The following is a 19,239-nucleotide window of genomic DNA, read 5'->3' on the forward strand; positions in this document are numbered from 1 at the left end:
AGGAAACTGATCTCAAACAAAGTCAGGCTTTTAGTGGAAAAAATAGCAGTTGGCTGGTTTTTGGACCGGTTTAAATATAAACACAGATTTTAAAATGATTTCATATTCTTAGTAGATCTGAACTGGAAAAACAGAACAGGTAGAAGGCTGGCTTTTAGAAAGAAAATGCTGGCATTAACCAAATATTTGTAGAAACAACAACAAAAACTGATATATACACACTCTGGCCACTTCATTAGGGACACCTTTCTAGGTGTCCCTAATGAACACAAACGATTCCTGAGAATTTGTTGGTTACGTCCAAGATGTGAATCTCCCGTTCCACCACATCCAAAGGGGCTCCGCTGGATTGAGATCTGGTTACTGTGGAGGCCGTTTGAGGACTCGGTGTCATTTTCAAGAAACCAGTTTGAGATTATTTGAGTTTTGTGACGTTATCTTGCTGGATACCTGGTGTGTGTCCTTTTATGACCATACATATGAAGGGATGGACATGGCAAACTTACATACATGCTTCTCTTAGCTAGTATTACTAGAGAACACTGCATACATTTTCATTATTATGCAGATGATAACCATCTTTATTTATCCACGAAGCCAGATGATACAATAAAGAGATTTCCTGCTTCTAAATTCAGATCAAACTGAGGTTGTTGTTCTCGGCTCTAAAACCCTCAGAAATACACAATCCAACCAGATGACATTACCTTTCCCTCCAAAAACTCTGCGGCGGGCCTTGGAGTCGTTTTTTGACCGCCTCTCAGAATGATGCTGAAAAACTACTTTGTGCATTTATCACTTTTCTCCCATATTAATGTCTCTTTATTGGCTCACTGTTAAATTCAGGTTCACATTTAAAATCCTTCTCCTCACAAGGCCAAGCTCTGTAATAATAACAATCAAGCCTCATCTTATCTTGAAGACCTCGTACCACATGACCTCATGTTTGTCTTTTTCAGACTGTCCTCTGTAAACAGAGATGGTTGTTTAGGAAAATCCCAGTAGATCAGCAGTTTGTAAAATACTCAGACCGCCCGTCTGCGCCACGTGCATTCATTCAGTCTGAACTTCAGCAGGCTGATGTAACCATGTCTACATGCCTAAAGTCAATGAGTTTCTGCTACGTGATTGGCTGATTAGATGTGTAGAAATATCAATGCTATAAAAAAGTAATATCACAATTAATACTCAAAGGCTGTCCTTTAATTTTATAATAACTGCTGTATTTGCTTTCAAAACATTGTAGTTTACTGTGTTATCTTGACTGAAGGGGTTTAATGAATATTAAGTATTAAGAAAAAGTGAAATATATGAAAGCTACCTTTCAGGCTATAGCTCTAACCTCCACCAAACAGAGGAAGGCAACACTTAAAGCAAAGAAGGCACATGAATCCCTGCTTGATCGCTCTCTTGATTGCTTGAGCGTTTTAAAGACGACCGTGGCATTACAAAAACCTTACATAGTCAATATAAAGTAAAAATGTTTCCATTTGCTTTGCTTTTTCTGACTAATTTGCATTTAGTTACTATGCTATACCCTGACTACGTGAATACATGTGAAGATGTGCATCAGATTTTTAGATTTTGTTTCGTCTGTGGGAGTTTACAGGCTTTTGAGTCGAAACAATAAAACCTTTTCTATGTTAAAATGTCTGATTCTTTAATCTAAAGGGGGTTTCTATTCCATTTCCAATGTTTCAGCACAGCACATGTAAAAAAACAAAATAAAAATCAGACAATAGACAAAACAGGAAGTGTCTGTGCAGCATAATGCAGTCCGGCACAACATCCGATGAGGCTTTTATGCAGCTTGAGTCACAAAGATAACTCATGAAACGAATTTAAACTCAGCAGAAAACTGAACGTGGAAACGAAGACGAGAACAGGAACAAACGCGTCAGTGGGAGTCGGCAGAGGAGGGTCACCATGTTTGACAGGGTAACAGAGGGATTTGTTTCTAATGAGTAAACAGACAGCGTACACTACTGCCAACCCACACACACACACACATTCTGTGTTGTTGTGTGGGAGAAAATGAGAAACGTGAAACTTGCACTCGTCTCAAAGAGTTTCTCTGTTAGGAAGAATAAGTGTCAGTGAGGTCTGGCTGTTGGTTTGGGGGGTGGCAAAACCTTAACTGCACAGAGAAAAGAGGGGAACTGGGTATCACATGTACCGTGTAAAGGTTTCCTATCCTTATGAAGTCATATTGAGCAAGTAAGGCTGGCCAAAATAACAGAAACATTACTTATGGGAGGACTTTAGTTTCCATCATCATAATTAACATAGTCAGAAACATCAGCAAAGTGACCTCTGAGCCAGTTAGTGTTTCATGTGTGGGTGAGCTGTGTCGTGGTTTATACTTTATCAGATATGGATTCATAAATTTTCTGCCCAGCTGATACAGTATAGCTGATGTAAGCACAGTTTATATATAGCCACGCCTCGATACTTTCATTACACGTGTTTGAAGGCAGGATCGGAGTACACCGTCACAAATCGACTCAACTCTCCCAAAACCCGATTGCTGAAATGACCCTGTCACTAATGAGTACTTGCAACAAGCTAACTTGTTAAGTAGTAGTTTACCAGCTGCACTGCCATAGATCCACGTGCTTCATAATGATCTTATTTTTGATTAGTGGAGTACAAAAGCAAACCAAACTCTAGCAAAGAGAAGCTGGTTTTAATAGATTTCTAATGACGCTGCTGGACCAACGTGCAAAGAACCTTGGGAGAAGTTGAGCCCACATAAATCTGCCTTTCTTCTCTCCCACGTTTCACACCGGTCCGAGTATATGAACCTAATTACACTTGAACTTAATAGTTGACAAAGCAGTAGCTTTTGTCTTTCAAGGCCTCGTTGAGTTATGGGGCCACAAAGAAGTCTGTTCACATGCAAGTATAATCCCAACCTTAGTGTTGCATGTGGGCAACTTCGCTAAGATGATAATGGTCTCATAAACGCACCTAAAAATGATTTAAATAACTAAATATGACTGAAAACAAGAATTAAACCAAATGGTTCCCATGACCTCGTGATTCAACAGCACTAAACCTGTCTGGGGTGTCCTGCGTATTCCCTAAGACCTGGAGCGTTTCCCTCCTGCAGATATCCGCTTCATTATCCACTTAGATGTGCTTTAGTATTTTTAACAGCACACAAGAACAAGCGGAGCCAGCTAGAAGCGTTTCTGTGGAGCATGGAGGATTTTCTCGTGCACGTCATACACACACTGTGCTCAAATCAAACATGTGAGTGTGCACATGCAACACAGCACACAGGAGAACTAATCTGATTTCACAGCCCAAATGAAAAGTGATGCACACATACACACATCCATTAGCTATTATTAGGTAAATAGGCTAATAGGTAAACACACAGAGAGCTGCTACGGAGACCACAAATGTCAGAGGGACAGCAAGAAGCGCTTGATTGTAGTGTTGAGTTCTGGGCGTGCTCACTTAGGGCAAACACCAACAGGCAGAGATGTGACTCCTTTATTGGAGGTCACACCTGGAGGCGAAAACTGCCTGCTAGTCATTTTTATCAGGTTTATTTAGCCAAATGTCAGGAAGTTAATCGATCAGATACTCTAACGACTGGCTTCTCGGTTTGTTCGCAGCTGCTAAACAAAGTGTAGAGCATGGCACTGCACGCAAACACTCTGCACCTGAACACGCTGTAGAAATGTAGTGACAAAATCACACCAGCCCCTCCTTCTCCACTGTAGCTCTGGCTGTCAGTTGTCGGTTATTTAATCTGTATGAGTGGTTCGCCTGACATTGGAAAATGATTTAAAATAGATTTATGTCATAAGATCACCTACCAAACTATTACTGCTCGTCTCTACAGTCCTTCGACGCTCCTATGACCCTAATATTAACAGCCCACGGATGAACTTTAGGTAGCTCGATGTCATTACATAATTACCACTCACCTTTGAGAATTTCGCCTCCTTCTTCTCCCAAATGGCTCACATAACTGACCTGACATTCTCATCCACAATGCTTTACAAGCTGGACACGGCCAGGTCTGCACACCGCAGCACTTGGGGAGACCTCCAGCTACAAAACAGAAACGTCCTGAGTGCTTTTTTGTTCACGAAGCTCCTGCAAGTCAGAACAGTGGTTTGCCTCACTATAAATAAACATTTCCACCTGGAAAGACTAAGAGAATAATGCTGTAAGACGTTCTAGAATGATCTTTATTATCCCGGTCTCACAGACAAACTGTACCATCTTCAGTGTAAGATTAATACTTTGATTACAGTCCCCAGTTTGATGGTGCTGCTGACGCATCCCGACGGGATGAATGCTAAGAATCTATGGTGATGATAGTGTATAAAAGTGAAGGTCAACCTGATGAAACTTTTTAATGACAACTCAGGAGACAAAAGCTGCAGATCCTAAATATATGGAAAAATGATCCTCAGGAAACACTTTGCTCATTTTGGATCACAGTGAATACAAAACTGATTCCATTTTGGACAATTAAAAGTCCGAGTGGAGGATTATCCTGGGTGTATTTGAAGTCCTTAGCATACATGGCATAAAAGATGGATGAAGCTACCATGACTTCAGCCATTGGTCCTGTTTCCTGTAGTCCAGATAAACATTTCCACCTTCACCACCTGTTTGGCCGTGAAACCGCACATTCATTGGCTAATGACTTGTCACTTAGAGTTCATTCACCACTGAATAAATAATCCTGCTTTGTGAAACGCAGAACGAACCTGCAACCACACAAACTCACTTAGATAAAGAAGTCTTCTCTGGCACTGGATAAAAGTTACTCCATTAAAAGTTATCGATAAAGGTAACTAGTTAGCTACAAATGCTAACCATTGCAGCAGAATAAATCCAGGCCTCGAACTTGTCTGTACACATCATTTTAAGGTAGAGAATCCAAAGTGTGACTTGTTCGTTGGAGGGATCGGCAAAAGCAAAGCAGTCTTTTCTTCTTTTAGTGAACTTTATCTTCACAGATTTCTCCTCTGAACTAACTGAAGTTTATCCCTGAATGCTCATAAGCTGAAAACAAAGACGCAAACATGCTAACGTAATCTTACAATCACAAAGGATGATCTAAATGTCTCCCTCCACAAGGCCTGTAAACAAACCAGTCCAAGTGGTTTGGAGGAAGGTATCAGCTTTCCAGGTCCTGCTTTGTCTAATAACGACATGTCAGACAGACCCCTCCCCCCAGCTGCCCTTCCCTTAGCTTTGGTGCCCTCTGTTACAGTGCATCGCACTAGTAGCTAATAATATTGTGCTAAAGACCCAGAGCACTGTATCTGTTTCCAATTAAGAGGTGAAATGAGCAGGTTTTTAACAAGGTGACTGTAACAGCGCCCAGCTTCCCTTCACATGGGTGTGAAAGTATTTGTCAGCAGGGAGTGAGGAGGTTATGGGTGTGGGAACCTTACCTTAGTGGGCACGGCAGAGGGACAGTCACAGTCCTAATGATGCAACAACAGTTTGGTTCTCATGCTTTAGACATTGCAGCAGACATCCTCAAAACACACTAATTACTTCATATATTAGCAAAAGACTAATTTTTTGGGTGAGATTTGCTGCGATAAAGATCCATCCTGAGACTTTCTGCTCGATGTTGTTTGCGTCTTGCTTGTTTTCAGCTCGTCTCGTTGCTCTTATTGAGTTTGAGCAAGTTGAATTTAGCCCAATACAAATCACATTACACTTCAGAGTGAATGATTGCATTTAGCTCATTGGAATCAGCCTTTACTGTTTTTTACTGAATGAAGCTTTTGATTTTTAGGCATGTTTGTTGGCTTGTAATGTGTTCGATCATTTGACTCTGTGTAAGCTTGCGATAACTCAATCAAACGTCCCTGCGTTTGCTGTGGATTCCCCTCCACTGGCCTGCAGGACTGTGGCTGCAGGAGTGAAGAGGTTTAAAGCAGCTTAAACTGTCACGCCAGCCCAGAGCTACAGACTGTTTCCTTATTCTCTTTCACTGAGTCTATAAAAGATGAGGCTTGTCCAGTCTTGATCTGTCTTTCATAAAGTAATCTCTCCAAAGTCCCTCAATCATTTATATTCTTTGCTCTCTCGTGTGGGATATATATTCAGCCACTAACATGCTCTTAACTTTGTCAGTGTCGAGTCTGCCCCACATTCAGACAAAGAAAAGGACAGCCGTGTGTACTTTGGTGCATTTTTAGACCAGGGCCTGATGTCACGCTAACCGCGCGCCGGATTGTCCTCCATCAGTCATGCCCTCCATGAGCTTAGACATGGTACGGTGCCACCATGCACCAACTTTGACGTAGCCTGGACGACAAACATGTTTTTGTTTCAGGTCTGATGGTTTTCTTCCGGAGCTGCTGACTGTAAAAGCAAGCGAGAGCTGAATGTTTTGGAGCTGGTGCAGGTGGGCGTGGTTACCTGAGAGAAAGTGGTAAACAGGAAAAAAGTCAGTTTAGATCAAACACAGAGGCTTAAAGGGATAAAGAAGATGTTGTATTTCACAAAGTTCTCCTTGTGCAGCACTGCAGCCTCGACGGTCAAACTATGGAGCAGCTTTAAGATGCTCATCAGGTCTGAGACAGGGCCACGCATCCCGTTATACCACACGCTGGATATACTGTACATACAGTATGTTACATCAACAAGTAGTCTGACGAGGGGTTTGTGCACGTTTTACTATGACATGGCCACAACAAATCACTTCCTGTTCTACAGTTTTAAAACTCCCGATTGGCTGATTACTTTCTTAGTGTTTTATTTTTGTTGCTGCTCATCTGATGCCGTTGTGGGTATTTACCATAACTAGTCATGTGAGTTGTGATGTGCACGAATAACATCAGTTGTGAAATAGTGTCAGGAGGTTTGTTATCTTCATGCTATAATAAGCTGTAAGCTTTTGAAGCAGTTTATGGGCTTTTAAAATGACATAATGTCTTATATGTTTTCAACCTGTAGCTTTGTATTGTGTTGTTTTTTTACATCGTATCATAACCAATCACAGCCGCGTGATTCTCTCATGCATTTCGTATGTGTGCAGAATCCGTAATCATTTCAATGATGACTGATGGATAACATAATGCTGTCTTAATAATCCCTGCTTCAAAGCTCTGGGAGTTGTGGATATCCTTTAACAACTTCGCTGCACTTACCTTGAAATGATTCATTTTGCAGATGGTAATGAGTGCAAGTATAGATGGATGGAGGCAGGCAATCAACCACAGAAAGAAAACTATGCTTTCCCTGAGGCAGTTTTAGGGAAGTTGTATGTGATGACATTCTGCAAACTAACATGGATTAGATCCTTTTTTTAAAAACTGGGTTAACAAGAACCATTTTATTACTTTTTGTTGTTATGCTGGCTTCAGGTGCCGACACTTAGCTCTATACTTATCTTACAGTCCCATCCTGTTTATCACACGGCCGTCTCAATCTTTTCTCACAAGCAGGCAAACAAAAGAGTAATTCAGCTCATCAGTCTGTAGGAGTCTCGTGATAGTTTCTTCACCTACAACTCAAGTGATGAGCAAACACATCCAGCTCCCCTCACTGCTCGGTAATGAACGATCGTGCTGCAGACAGGCAGTCAGACAAACACATGATGCAACGTGTGGAGGACACGTCTGTCAAATATGTCGTTTCCCACACCGCTGAATCCATGCAGCTTTATATATCGTCTGATATCAGCCAAAAAACAGTATATTCATCATCTTCAACTCTGACACATATCTTGCACGTCCACAGTTTGAAAAGCATTTTAAATGATGCTCGACTCAAAAAAAAAATAGAATTACACTAAAAGAACTGAGGGTTTAATAATGTAAGTGCATGTAAATCAGGGGCTTTAAGTGCTGTGTCTGTCCTTTGAAGACCCTAATAACATTGCTGCAAAAGGGTGGCCGCTGTGACACACTTTGCTTGTCTAAGCCATTGATTTCTCATTAGTTAGGCCCTCAGGAGTGTACAAGCTATCACTTGGATCAGCCCTGTTGTATTCAATTAAAAGCCTTTCCAACACACCCTGGCTTTTTTCTACCTTATCTTTAAGTGCATATTTTTTCTGTTGCGTGAGCTGCTGCCATGGCCTCTTTCATTTTGGCTGCCATATTTAGAAACAAGTAAGGAGTTGTTTCAGGGTGTGGCAGTGGTGGCTCTGATTATAGCCCTCCCTTTGTCTCACATGCACCTTATGACATCTCCTTCTTTGTGTTCATGAATGCTGCGCACACAAAAACCGTGTTCCCAGCACCTTCTGCCTAACCCTGCCAGCCTTTCAGACAGCTCTATGAGAAAAATGTCTTCCAGCCACAGCAAACCATTAGGGCTCACATCTCAAATCAGTTTGGTAATTACACATGGACGCTGAACAGGCCAGCTCTCACATCTCAGCACCTCATATAGTGGTAATAATGGCCAGATCACAGCCTACAAAAGGCAGCTATGAGAAGGGTGTGAGCATCGCTTATCGGGGAATCTGCAGCCCCCTCCCTGCGTCTCACGTACAGTAACACACACTCACATAGAAATGCACGAACTGTGACGATCCTATTAGAGAAGCCATAATGGCAGAACAAAGCGATGACAGTCGGAATAGCTGGACCGGGGGTGTTGAGAAGCCTCATTTAAGAGGCGAGGAAGGAGGACTGAGGTGTGGATGTGTGTCACTATGTGTGTTGTGGAAGCCCACATTTCTGGCTGAGCTCAATGCTTTTTGCTCCCCGTTGTGTTTTAAAGCAATAAACTGACAATACCAATATTTCATTTCACCGGCCCTGTCCTCACTCCTCGGTGTGTTCGCAGGAGTGGCAAAGTCAGGACCGTCGTCTTGTGCCAGGCCGACAGACAAACACAGAGGGGATGATGGGCGGCAGGATGACCGTCAGAGCCAATTACGTTTAATGAGATGTGGAGTGACCAGAGCTCCCGAACGCTGCCAGATGACACAGGGAGCTTCCGAATGTATCCAGGATTCTGCCCTGGAAACATTGTGTGCTGGGATTGGTAGCATGTCACTGGAAAGGCTGATAATGGTTGCCCAGTTGATTATTGCACTACGTTTGATTACCAATAAAAAGATGTGAATCAGTTCAAACGCAACAAGTTCCATTTGTAATGATTCACATTCCCTAACAACCTAATTTGTCTCTGAAATCCTTTGACACTCCTGCAGATGCATATTAAGATATGTTGATTTCACAACAACATGCTTGGTTAACTGGAGCTAAAATCCCCAAGGCTATGTACATCCAACCAAGGGGGATGAAAGGCTGCTTGTTGTGATGACAGATCCTGATCAGACTGTGATGAAAGGAGTAGAAATACTGTATCTGCTTCTACGACAGGCACCGTGGCCACAGCTGTAAACTGGCTGATATGGAGACTGGACAAGGCGGGCTGGGCTGGCACACCCGGCCAAAGAGCCACGTTATGAAACTCAAGCTTTGTGCCAGTTGCGAGGGAGTTTTAAGGAAGCAAGGCCGTGACGGTCATGTTATCAGTAATCTGAGACATCTCGACAAAGAAGGGTAGAAAGAAAATGGAACAAAGGACTTAAATTTAGTCCAAGAGAAACAGCGACAGTGGCAGCTACCGCATGATTTCTGAGTTCCTGAGGAAAACAAACCTGTTCCCTATCACACTGCCTATCAGTTCATCAGACCACGTGACAGTCAGGGTTGTCACTGTTATGTAAAAGATGCCTTCTTCACCTTTTCCAAGGCAGGACATGCTTCAGGTGAAGGACTGTCATGGAGAAAAGGCTTTAAACTCAACTACTTGCCCCAAGAAAGTTTCGTTAATGCTGGATTTAAACCTTTGCAGAATGATTGAAGAGTTCAGAGGAAAGAGTGAAATGCTCACGCCTGTTCTGACTGTGGTCATAAATGCAGATGGAAACAAATAGTTTGGTGTCAGTGACCCAATCAGTGCGATTCATATCAGGATGATTCTCACACCGATTGCCTCCCATACCTCCTCTTATATAATAACTAACTAACAACCCATAAGTTAACTTTAAAATATAGTCTACACATTTAATAGCTATTTACATTAAATCTATAATTGCATATGTTTAACTGCAGTATCATTTTCTTCACCTGAAGCCCCGACGAGCCCTCGGCCCCCCTTACATCAGCGTTATTCTCAGCTTTCTATGTGTAATTAAATACTGCATTAAGCAAGAAGATGCTTATAAACACACAGTATAAAATATGATCATTTTCACAGATTATATCATAACATCCCCAAACTCATTTTAATCTTGGTGCTGACGATGTTTCCTTCTTTTTTAAAGTCTTTTGATTGATTGATTTTTTTATCTGTGTGGTCCTTTACAGTTCTTTTACTTTCACCAACTTTCCATCAAAAGGTTTTAGCAGTCACTTCAAATCAAGCTTAGGCTTTAACCCAGGACACCCAAGAAGTTTTTTTAATTGAAGTTTATTTAACAATCAGAGAACAGCCAGATTAAATAAAGTTCAGCGTCTTTTTCTCTTTTCAGTCTGACTACAGGAAGCTAACTGTCTTCACAGGCTGAGCTGTGCTCATGAATAAAGTGTAAAATCTGTCCTTTTGAATAAAGGGAAAGGAACACTTTTCTGATATTTTTGAGGACCCTAAAGTCCTTCTTCGTGACCCCTAAAAAGTCCACGAACCACAGTTTGAAACACCTTGGTTCGTCACACGGTTAGATTTCCTTCCACGGTACTCCATGTTGTAGTCTATTCAAGGCTCTCGGCCATCCCCCCTCTCCATGTCCGTGGGAAGGAGGAGTTTAACCCCACATTGCGAGGAGTCCGCAGTCTCTTGGCGCTCCGACCCGGGATCGTTTGGCGTGGACACGGAGGGATCGTGGAATTAGCTCCGAGAAACGCAGACTTTTTAATGCAGCGCTGGTATATTAAGAGTTTTCAGAGAGGAGGACGCAGGAGTGCTGCGGGGAATGTGTTTCACGGGTGGAAGCATTAGCCGGTAAGTTGTAGACGAACTTATTCCCAGTCACGCTGTTTTAATAGACTGCCGTTCAGCTTAAACGCGTCTCCCACTCTGCGCGAAAAAGTTTAACAATTTAACAAAGAATTTCCAGTAAGTCGACCAGTGACTGAGGCAGCGATGTAATCCAACTGCAGCACGTCCGATTATCCAGTGATTTTAAATTTGAATGATTTCATAGAGATATCTGTTTTATTCTGAGGCTTTCTGCCGTCGTGTAATTATTCATGTTGACAACGGTCTCCCCTTTCTTCCGTCTGTGGATCTGTCACGTATTAAAGCCTTCACTGTGGATGTTGTTGGACTTTCTTACCTGAAAAGCAGTAATCGTTATGTTTTATTGTGCGCTGTGAAGCAGAATTTGGGGTGATAAATAGGAGCACCATAAACACAAACTGTGCCTGGACACGATCTAAAAGTCCCACTAAAGGTATCTGCGTGGCTGTTTCATGCTGTAGCTCGCAGCAGTGTCACAGGCTGCTTATAACTTTTGAACTTCTTTCTCATTTATAGGCTGGGAGATGTGGGACACACAGGATGTATACTGATGTGAATTACCTGCCACTTGCATTGTTGTTTGGGTTTGTGCTGGGGTGGAAGGGCTCTAGCCACATACAGAGGCAACAAAAGGGCCCCGGGACCCCCGGAGTGAAGGGTCAGCCCAGAGCAAACAGAGTTTTGGATTAAAGGAGGAAGAGCCCGGCATGCCTTTTGGGATGGTCATGGAAACACCCACAGGAAGGTGTCAGTCTTACTGTCCTCCTACCTTTAAATGCCACAGATGAGAATGAAACAGTGGCTAATGTTTGACTCGAACAGCCGCCCGGGTCACTCATTTATCTGTCTGATGGCTTTGGCTGGAGTCTGTCCAGTGTTTTGCAGCAAGACAGATTGGATATGTGCTTGCACTGTAAATGTAAATCATTTACTCCGGTCATTTTTATCCAGGAATTATGCTGAGCCCAACATGCCCAGGAGGAAAAACTTCAGCAAATGCCTTGTGTTTATTTTTCTGCAGGGGGAACATGCTGCGTGCTCGGTTTATATTTCATCAGGCCTATCAGCCCCCCTGCCTCTTTAATGGACTATCCAGAAATAGTTATTTACTTACATAATTGCGTTGATCTCATGTGTGTTCCCTGTTCTTTTTGTGCGAGATCAGTAAGAATAGCGCCGGGTTAGAAGCACCGTGTGCATATTTTGGCTTCTGTGGTTCACATTTTTGCGGCACAGAAGTCCTCCGCCACAAGGAACATATTGTTTTTACTATTCTGTTTTTCCCTGGATTGGAACGGGGTCTTGAACCAGAGCAAAGCTGACCGAGTGTGGCCCTTAATTTCCTTTTAGTGGAAAACATGTGATAGTTTAGCTGGTTCGTTCTATCCTTCTGTGGCACGAGGGGCGAGTTTCATCTGGCAGGGCCGTCAAAGTTGTTTACAAGTGATAAAAGGGTGAGGCCACGCTGGCTTCTCTTTGGGTGGCACAGAGTCACAGGCTCAGAAACAGCATGACTCTGTGACATAATTACCACTGGAACTGCAGTCAGTACATCAACAGCTGATGCACTTTGTCAAGTAACTTTAAGAACAGCCGTCTAACTGTCGACTGCTCTCGTCTTTGCTTCTTTTTGATGCTCCGTGTGAAAAGCAGCCTTGGTCAGGCACAAAAACTTGGAAGTGTTTTCCCCTGACTGCGCCTGTCATCATTAATTCTCAAAGTGTTCACACACTGGCCGAGAAACGCCAATGTTTCATGTCTTCTCCTCTGCACATTTTTCTCCATATAAGGTGCACGGGTAACATCTGTGCTCATTGTCACACGGGGATGAGGGCCTTTCACTGTCTCTAGGTAGAGAGGCCCTGCAGAGGGAAACCACAGGGACTCCACACGAAGGAGACAAAAGGATTTGAAAGGATCACATTTAAATGAGCAAAAACTTGATTTCTTTTCGGTTTCTCGGCACGTTCGCTTTCTTGATTCCAGTGAAATGCCATTTTGAGGCTTCTGTTCGGGCTGCACAGTCGGGCGAGCATAATGGTGGCCTGCGTGCTTCTATTTCTTGCTGCTGTGGTTGAATTTATATTTGGCTTTCAGAGTGTTTGCTGGTAGCCCGTTGCCAGCAGTGTCTGGAGTGGTTGCTATAAAAAGCAGGTGATCTAAAAGCTGCTGTTGACAGCATCTTGGCCAAGACTTCTCATTTCATACGGCGCTCACCGAGAGGCTGACCAAAAGACACGTGGCTGGCTTTGACCCCTTCTTGGATTCACGCAGCTACAGGTCGAAGAGCTATCACGGACACAACACCCGAGCTTATCCTTCTTGGCTTTCAGCGGACGCTTGGACAACAGTAATAACCGAACCCTGTCGCTGAAACGGCAAAAAGAAGCCGCCGAGTACTTTGAGTGCTGCATAATTCAGAGATTCTGAATTTAACTTGTTTTGCAGTGGATACTGGGCTGGTGGTCGCACACACACAAGCGTGCGTGCATCCACTTTGTGAGATTTGTTCAGTCAGCTTTGTGTATCTGCTCTAACACAGAATTTCCCGCTTTGCTGCACATACTGAACCTTCTGCCCAGCTCAGCAGAGCAGCACACTCATCCAGCTGAACCGGCCCATTCATGCTCCTCCTCACACTGGCTCCTCTCTTTGAGGAGATTCATTTAATGCATTGGGCTAAACGGAGCTTCATGCTGTCTGGGTCACCTGCTAAAGGGAGGCAGTACGGTTTTAAATGCAGGCAGGCATGTAAACAATTGGGGTGCAAATGAAGAAGAGGATGGCGTAGCTCTTCACGTGTGATTCAGACTTTCATTAACCCCAAAGAAATAACTGTTAGGCTGTTACTACGCTTTTATTGATGGCCTTATATATCATGCAGCGATTGGTGAACACGAGGGAAAAAGCTCCCATGGCAGCAGTTGAGTAGCAGTGCATGTAATTCTTGTAAGCTTGTTAGACGGCGTGCAATATTTCAGTCTGGTAATGGTGCTGTTTCAGCATTTTGAAAGCGGACCAAGTGATTTAAAGGCCTTGAATATAAAAGCAGTAGTTTGTATTATCTAAATGTGTGAACAATGAAATGACTGACAGTATGGCGGCTACAGAGACCTCAGTCGGAGGGCGTGTGATCGTCTTCGCTCAAAGCATATTCCTCCAGAGCGTAGCTCTCTGTGTAAACCCTGTTTGAGGTCTGGATTGTAAATATTCAGACTGGAAGCAGTCGAGCTGCATCACGTCTCTACTGCGTACACGAGAGAAGTCTGTATTTACATGATGTTTGTGTTTAAAAGATGACGCGTGCTGGCTCATTTGTCAAGCAATCAACAGCCCAGTTTGTATGGAAATAACCCAGTCTGTGTACACACACACACACACACACACACACACACACACACACACACACACACACACACACACACACACACACACACACTGGCTACAAGCCTGTTTATAACAATAGAAATTGTGATTGATCTGTCCTACCTCAGTCCAGTAGCCATAAGGTCCCACTTACTATCTGGGCCCTATTGGAAAGGCAAACACAGCTGGTGCTACAGGCTAAACGAGTGCCCGGCGCTGGGATGTTCAGCTGACGCTGTGCGTCTTGCATTGTCCTCCATGATGGATGGAGCAAATTCTGGGTACACATTTACAACAACGTCCCAGCTGCTCAACAGCGGGTGGATGTAAACTATTTTTATTTTTGTTTTAAAGAAAACTAAAAAGCCCTCACCTCTTTTTAAATAGTTTTTTTTATTATTAATTTGTTTTTTATAGTTAATTAAGACACCACATTTCTTGTCATACTCGTCTAACAGGTACCCAACTGCAATGGGATCCTTTCAGAAGATGACAAATGATGAATCTGGGCGATACAAACGTCGGAAATAAAGTTAAGATGCTCATAAATCCATCATCGTGCACACATGGATGCAACTGTATCCGGTAGTCCATTCATCCCAGCCTTACCTTCAGCAGTCAAATATCAATCATCACAATTGCACAACTGCAGTCTTGCAGGATATTGATGTTGCTTCGCTTCGTTCGCTCGCTCAGAAGCTCGCTCCAGTCCATGTCCTTATCTGCACAGTTTCCTGGGCTTTGTGAAACATGCAAAGTGTTTCGAGGGTCTTTGGCAGCCGTTGCATTCATGTTATGTTGAGGAACATTTTCAGGCTCATTAGCACCCCTCTGCCCGTCCAGCCCACTCCCTGCTTTAACAGTTGGCGGTTTGATCTCTGAGATAGATAAGCTCTATTCTTTACTTCTTAGTCTCCAGCCTTTGTCACGTTGGCGTGCGGCCAGTGTAAACACAGACGGGGTCCTGATTGCTTTAGGTAACCAGCAATCCTGACGTCCACTCATGGAACACGCTCAATTAAAGATTCCTCTAAAATCCTGTTTTTTCCGAAGAGGTAAATGTTTTTAAATAACCTGTTTCCTGAGCTGATATCATCATCCAGGCTTGTTCGGCTCACGGGCCTCGTCTGTTCGAAGGAAAAGGATGTAGAAGTGAAGGGCTTCATTGTGCCACAATAAGAGCAATGAAACAGAGTGTGTAAGAACATTTTATCAGGTTAATGTGAAATTGTGGCTAAATGGTGTAAGACAGGCCTCACATCCTCAACCTAAGCCGAGCGGTAAATCAGCCAGGCTGCTGTAGGAGATCCTGTGTGTGCTTATTTTCTATGGCACCCCTTCTCTACCTCAAACTGTAGTTTAGACACTTGGGTTTCCCTCCCAGAAACTTCCAGCTCCACTTTTCTGTGTTCGGCTAGTGCCAGGACACGATCTGAGCTGTTACGTAAGAGGCGTTTAATGCAGGGCTGGGCTTCCCTGGCTGCGAGTGACAAACGTACCCACTGCCCGGCTGGCTCTCTGTGACACTCTGGCTCCACAAGAAACTGCCGGGATGGTTTTTCACACCTGATGGCTGCAGGTGCCCAACACCAAGCGGCTTTATCTACACAGAAAGTACAGACCGTACAGACTCCGTTAGAGGAGAAACACTTGAACCGAGGAGCAGGGCCGCTGTTCGCGTATCTTTACGTCCAACAACACAGGATATTTCCTCATGGATATTTGTGCTACCAAGCATAGTGCTTATCTCACAAATGCATCCTTGGCAAGTTGACATGCACAAAAGACACAACATTTAGATAAAGTCAAGGTTGGTATTGGCTGTTTCTTCCATGGTTAGTCATTCAGATTACAGGGTGCGGTTTGCAGTCCAGCGTGTTGTAATATGGGACAGCTGTGCAGATTTAATACACTTCCCTCCCTCAAAGAAGTCAGAGCAGGCGACACTATACACCCTCATTGCTGCAGCTTCACTCATATCACCAAATCCATAAATCTTCCTTTAAAACTTGATGCGGCGATGGTCTGAGTCTGATGGAAGGAGGTGTGAAGGGGATACCTGAGGCTATTACAGGTATTTGACATTAAGGTGTCACTGGAGCTCCAAACCTGTCTACTGCTCAATCCTCGTGTTATTTAAGGTGCTAGAGCGCCGGGTTTATGGACTGTCATTGATCCTGGTGTCTCTGTTCATGCAGTGCACTTTAAATTAGAAAAGACGTCAGACAGCACAGATAAAGTTGACCCAAAAAACTCTTATCAAAAAAAATTAATTAAACATTGTTTGGGAATATTTTTATTTAGTTTTTTACCTAGTTTAAGTGCACTGATTCCACTTTCACATACAGAAACATTAAAGCAAACCTTTGACCTCTGCAGTGAGGCAATCTTGTGGCTCTTTTATGATTTATAATGAACTCACTGGAGGATATGGAAGGGGAAAAAAAGTCCTTGTGTACAAACTTCTGGAAATCCAGCAGGGCAGCCATGTTTCTTGACTCAATATTCATATGCAGCGGTCCCCATGAATCAGTTTATGCCCGACAATATTTTCATGGACCAGCCTTTAAGGTGTCACGGATAAATACAACAAAATAAAACCAAAAAAAAGAAGATTTATTCATTACACACGGGAAAAGACCCAGAGAAACCGAGTTAACAATAAAAGCGATAAAAACCCTGAAAACCATACATTTCACACCCGAGCCTCAACTCTCGCGGCCCGGTACCAACGAGTCATGGACCGATACAGGTCCGTGACCCAGGGGTTGGGGACCGCTGTTCATATGGAGTCTTTTTGAATTGCTCTTAGTTTGGCCCCTCGCCCATGAAGCGTTTGCCTTTGGAGACCCTACCAGGGGCAAATTGGCCTGACGATCTAGCTCTTGGATTACGTGGGCATGCAAACCCTTCCACTGTGGGACATTCATGCATGGGGAGGGTTTATGCCGCTTGGCTAGCGTGACAGAAGAGCTAGACGATTACAGTCTAGACTGATGCCCGCGACCCGGATAATTGGCTGAAATTGGATGGATGGGTAGCTGGACCTTTATTAGTCAAAGGAGGGCTTTAAGGCAGGTTCTCGGCTTCCATGCTTCATGCTTAACCAAGTTCCTGTCTTTAAAAGGTAGAGCTCATTGACCCATCTGTCTCTTAGCTCCAGCTTGTGTTGTGACATTTTCATCAATCTTTCCATTTGTCTTGTTTCAAAAAAAGTAAATAAGCTTTAAGGTCAGCTGTTTCTTCTAAATGGGAAATCTCTTGAGTTTCTTGGTGTTTTATTTGCAGAGTTTTCAACGCCGCGGAGTGAAGGCAAACTTGAAAAGGTCATGACTCTGCCTCTGTTGAGGCCTTTTGAGTCCGGGTTAAAGACACACCGTACCACGGGCAGAGCAGGAGCTTGTATGGGTTATCTCTGACAACCACTCAAACATCCCAGGTGGGTTGTCGCACTCAGCGGGACCGTTGTTGGCCTTTCTGGATGGATCTGACTGGATGTGGAGGCTATGTGTGCTGCAGTTTAGGGGAACGAGTGACTCACAGCTACAGACGATATACAATACACATCCTCTTTATGTGTGTGTGTCTTTTTGAGAATATGACTGCCGAAATATGTGAGGCCAGTGTGGTTCCCATGCTATGCAGCAGCCCTTCTGCCCAAATTCTTCTCAGCTGAATAATGAGAAGTCTGTGTTACTCTGCATAGCTCTCTCAAAGCCTCCAACATCCATGTTGATGGAGTAGCTGCGTACGAAGCGCCTGTTGGTTTTCAGCGGCTGTGAGTTTTGATCTCTATCTCACCTGCTTTCATGGTGGGAATCCTGCTTCCAGCATATCAAAGGAACATAAAAAGTCCTTTTTAAAGATTTTTCTACATCCGCCAAACAGCCTTTTATATCCTCATTGCTATTCCCCTCGCATGTGACAGGATCCGGTGTAAAGTGAATGCGTACAGAGGTGAAGTCATTCATTATAAATCATTTCCACTTTGCAGGGTGAAATCATTTATTCACAGTCTCATGAGGTTAGTGATCCAAGGAGCACACCCTGACTGGTGACTAATATGCGGCTGATGTTGTGTCACTCGGCCCAGCGACATGCAGCAGATACTGTTCGGTCTCCAGGTTACTGCGCTTCATCTCGTCTGTCATTGCAAACAGCTACTAGGAGGCTTCGTTTGCTCAGGCTTTTAGAGGGGACAGGTTTTTGTTGACGAGTCCCAAATGTCTGTTTCTTCCTGGCAGAATAACTTCAAGATCATATCACAGTTATTACAGTAATTTTGTCTCTTTAGGCGCTTGCCCTGCTCCTCTGTAGTAATTTTGTGAGCGAGCGGTTTTGTTTCCAGCGGGAAGCCCTGCGGTCTGCTCGCGTGGAGAAATCGGCTTCACTGGAAACTTGCGGGTACCAGTTTTTTTATACTAATAACAATATATTACAGCACATGGGTGCACGCTGGCATGCCCGGGCTTAAGCTAATAATAACAACATTGAGAAATGCCAGGAACTGGGTTTTCCTGACAGTTAAGATGATTGCTGCAGTTCAAGGAGCTGCGAAAGCTGTACTTACAGTCATATTGTGTTATTAGCCTCGTGCATCCCTTTTTCCTCCCCGTCTGTGTGATTCATATATGCGTTTGTACTTGATCAAATTTAGATTCCAGTAATTGGAAACATATTGTTTTTCATTGTCTTCCACACTCAATTGGCCCTTAAGTAAAACAGAATAGTAAAACAGGCCATTAGTTAGTGGGCAGTGATGATGTGTGTGTTTCTCTCTAATGGGGGTTGTCTTAAGTGTTCATGTTTAATCCCAGACGTGCCTGCTGCTTTTGCTAATTATTCTATCATACAGTGCCACGGGCTTTTCTAAGCCAACAAGTATTTTAACAAGCT

At 43.5% G+C, this 19,239-nt stretch overlaps 2 protein-coding genes across 3 annotated transcripts in view; both read left to right on the forward strand.

Annotated features, from left to right (window-relative positions):
• scaf8 (SR-related CTD-associated factor 8) overlaps positions 1–8,953 on the forward strand; it is a 44,790-nt gene extending 35,837 nt beyond the window's left edge. The window contains exon 20 of the mRNA XM_082515071.1: positions 8,791–8,953. The gene's annotated coding sequence lies outside the window, so the exon portion shown is untranslated. The remainder of the gene's footprint in view (positions 1–8,790) is intronic.
• tiam2a (TIAM Rac1 associated GEF 2a) overlaps positions 1–19,239 on the forward strand; it is a 74,976-nt gene that overhangs the window by 3,305 nt on the left and 52,432 nt on the right. The window contains exon 1 of one of the 2 annotated variants that reach the window (XM_082515064.1): positions 10,702–10,959. The exons of the other annotated variant lie outside the window; for it this stretch is intronic. The gene's annotated coding sequence lies outside the window, so the exon portion shown is untranslated. Of the gene's footprint in view, positions 1–10,701; positions 10,960–19,239 lie in introns of those variants that run through there. 2 annotated transcript variants of the gene reach the window in all.

Source organism: Aulonocara stuartgranti, assembly GCF_965226115.1.
Source record: "Aulonocara stuartgranti genome assembly, chromosome: 19".
Classification (NCBI taxonomy): domain Eukaryota; kingdom Metazoa; phylum Chordata; class Actinopteri; order Cichliformes; family Cichlidae; genus Aulonocara; species Aulonocara stuartgranti.